Source organism: Tupaia chinensis, unplaced genomic scaffold (genome assembly GCF_000334495.1).
Source record: "Tupaia chinensis unplaced genomic scaffold, TupChi_1.0 Scaffold144756_1, whole genome shotgun sequence".
NCBI lineage: Eukaryota > Metazoa > Chordata > Mammalia > Scandentia > Tupaiidae > Tupaia > Tupaia belangeri.
This window is the reverse complement of record NW_006204616.1, coordinates 56,234-60,076: the sequence shown is the minus strand read 5'-3', so window position 1 is coordinate 60,076 and position 3,843 is coordinate 56,234. Positions and strand designations below refer to the sequence as shown.

Sequence of the window (3,843 nt, the reverse complement as noted above, 5' to 3'; positions counted from 1 at the left end):
TCAAGAGGAGAATGGAGAAGGAATTGCGGCATGGCCATCCCCCCTGGGGGGTGATTTCTCGCTTTCTGTCTCTCTCTGTCTTTCTGGCAAGTGCACATGCCTTATAGCAAAAAAAAAAAAAACCTCTCCAAAAAAAATAGTTGTTCTGCAACATGTGCTTCAGAACAAAAGACATATAAACACAAACACACATACACAAATAATAAGAACTGTACAAACTGGTACACTGGCACACCTATACATTCAGACAGGCATATACACAGGCATATTCAAACCCATGCACATACACACATTTAAGATGTGCATGAACACATGGCTGTGTGTGTGTGTATATATATGTATAGATATATATGTATATATGTGTGTGTGTATATATATATATATATATATACACATATTCACTCAAACATGGGCATATAGTCAGATGTTGACACATACTGGTATATACACTCATAGAATACACTCACATAATATACTCATAGTCACTAACGGGCATATTCAAACATACATTCTTATTCACACTCAGAAATTCAAACAAAACACATAATAACACATACACACCCAAGTATTAGGAAATGTAGTTATGCATACCACCATCAGACATGCACTCACACATAATAGTTTACACACACTTATATACACATACATGATTAAAACACATATACAGGGACCAGCAGTTAGCATAATGGCTATGTCGCTGGACTCCCATGTAGTCGACCACGGTTTGAGTCCCAGACCCGGCGGCTTAAACTCACACTGGGCACCTGGGCATGCGTGCCCAAGATCCCGAAAGGAGAATGGAGGAGAAGGGATTGCAGTGTGGCCATCCCCCGGAGGGGTGATTTCTCACTTTCTGTCTCTGTCTCTCTTTCTGGCGAGCGCACACGCACACGCCATGTAGCAAATCCTCTCCAAAATAAAAATTAAAAAACACATATACAAATGTATCCATTCACCTAAGTACATACACTGTGTGTGTATGTGTGTGTATTTTGTGTATGCATGTATATATATATATATATGTATGTATGTATGTATATATATATACACACACACACACACGGAGCCATGTCCATAATCAAATGTGCACACATATGCACAAAATATATGTTCATTTACACATTCTCCCCTCTATGTACTTAGTCCTCTTTATACTAGTGTGCCCATCTACACTAACATTTTCTAACAAGATGTGGACACATAGGTTTGTCTATAGACAACATGTACTCAAACATGCACACACAGACATATACATAATTTAAAACACTTGGCAGTCCATACAGACATTCACACAGAGGCCTACTCACACAAATATATGACAGACACACTCAACATAGAAGCATGTTCACACACATATACCCTCCCATATGTTCATAGACTTGCACACATAAATGTCCTTACACTCATATAAACATCATTTATATGTACCTACACTCATATGCACATGTAGGAATTACAAATATACACAATCAGATACAACTAGACATTTACCTAATTGGACACACACCCAGACACATACAACCACACATGTACACTCAAAGACAAATTGATACCACATACATACAAATTGATACCACATACAACTAGACATTCAACAGGCCTACTGGCTCAGAGAAACACACCCATACTCAGGCCCAGGATTAAACATTCCCTTTGCTCACCCAGACAGACATGCAAAGTCATACCCACCCCCTTATACACCCACAAGCCTACCCAGACACTCACACTCTCACACATGCCATCACATGGCCTGCTCACACATATACATAGTGCCCATAAATAGACATGCACACATAAACTGCACACATAGCCACACATTTCCAGTTATACACACACACACACACTCAGACCCACATGCCTCCAGATCACATACAAAGTCTACTCTCTTCCACACCTAATACTTCTTCAGAAAAGTCTACTCCACAAATCAAAGCCCCACCCGTCCCTGTCCCCACGGAGGCGTCTTCAGGGCCTCTGTCTTTCCCATTCTCTCCTCCTGACGATGTCTCACTCCATGTTCTACCATATCTCTGGCCGGCAGACCCACTCTCCCCCTCCCAGGTTCTAGCTGAGTAACTCCCTGGGACCCATTCCCTACTGATCTGGATATTGCATGGGCCACACCCCAGTTCTCCCCAAAGCCCTGCAACCTCAGAAGCTTCAGCTTTGTTTCCAGGCCTTGCCAACCGTTGACCACAAGCCAAACTCTTGCCAAGTCTCCCCTCAACAGGGAGACACATACATCACCAGAGCCAGCAATGTTGCAGGCTGTAAGTCAGGCCTCTGCTGGCTCATACGGGCTCTAGCTTCTCTGTGTGCATGTGTGTGTATATATATATATATATTTGTGTATGCACACACAAACAGGGGCAAGTGTATGGAAAAATATGTTGAAGTAGAGTGGGGATGGGAGGCTCTGTCCACAACCACCACTTTTCACTCATTACAAATGAGAAGTAACAACACAGAGAGACATGCTCCTGCCTCCCCTCCACTCCACTCCCCCATTTGCCCACCTGCTGCCCTCCCCAGAGGTCTTCTGAGATGCTGGAGATCAGAGGCCAGTCCCTCCTCCAAATAATCAATAATAATATCAATCATGAAAAACTGGCAACAGGGAACCAGCAGTTAGCGTAATGGCTATGTCGCTGGACTCCCATGTAGTTGACCGCGGTTCAAGTCCCGGACCCGGTGGCTTAGAACTCACGCTGGGCGCGTGTGCATGCGTGCCCAAGATCCCGAGAGGAGAATGGAGGAGAAGGGATTGTGGCATGACTATCCCCCCTGGGGGGTGATTTCTCACTTTCTGTCTCTCTGTCTCTCTGTCTGTCTGGCGAGCGCACATGCCCTATAGCGAAAACCTCTCCAAAAAAAAAAAAAAGAAAAAGAAAAAGAAAAACTGGCAACAATATTGACCATGAGCTTTGCTGACATTGCCTCAGTACTATCTCTAAGCACATTCTTTACTTACATGCACCAACTCATTTAATCCCTACACTCACCCATGAAGAAAGGATTACCAGTCTCTTTGACAGAAGGGAAAACAGGTTCAGTAAGTGTCATGCTTCCACTAAAGTTGCAGAGCTAGGAGTTAGGGGAAGTGTCCCTGGTAGAATCCATGTTCTCTATGTACCAGGTTTTCCTGCCCCTCCAGACATAGGAATCTCTGGCTATTGTGCACAAGGCCATAGACCTGGGGTTCCCATACATGACAGGAGCATCTGAAACCAAGATTCAGGGCCTTTCAATGGAGGCTGGGGCCCATGCTGCGGGGACAACTATGTTGTGCCTGGCCCCTGCAGGCTGTCATGAAGTTTGGCCCTTGCTCCCACCAAGCCATTGTAGCCCAGGGCCTGGAAGTGCTCCCCACCTCCACTCACCTTCCTTTAGCTATACAGTGGCTTCCTCCCCCTAGCTGTAAATCACAGTAATATCTTCAGTGGTGAGTGAGCAAAAGTCTGTGCTACCTGTGGGGAGTCACCAGATAAGGTAGAAGGAAGGGAGGAATTGAGGGAGGTCTGGGCTGGGAGCAGCTTCTCTATCATGTCTACTCACCTGCTTGTTACCCAGGTGTGCACACACACACACACGAGCACACACACACACACACAAGCACACACACACACACACACACACACCCTGCAAGCAGGCCAAAGAACCTGGAGGAGAATGGAGGAGGAAGGAGAAGGAGGAGGCAGCTGCAGAAAGCTGAGCCTGCCCAGGGTGCAGGCAGTGTGAAAAGAACACTGCTGGCTCCCAGGCATCCTTTCCATGGCTAGCATACAGGGAAATGTTAACTCAGTCGTGTGCCCAAACGCCACCATAATGATAAAAACCGAACCT

General features: G+C 45.3%; 1 protein-coding gene across 1 annotated transcript in view; it reads right to left on the bottom strand.

Annotated features, from left to right (window-relative positions):
• The window catches only part of GPR173 (G protein-coupled receptor 173), a 45,811-nt gene that overhangs the window by 41,619 nt on the left and 349 nt on the right, over positions 1-3,843 (bottom strand). The gene's annotated exons all lie outside the window — the stretch shown is intronic.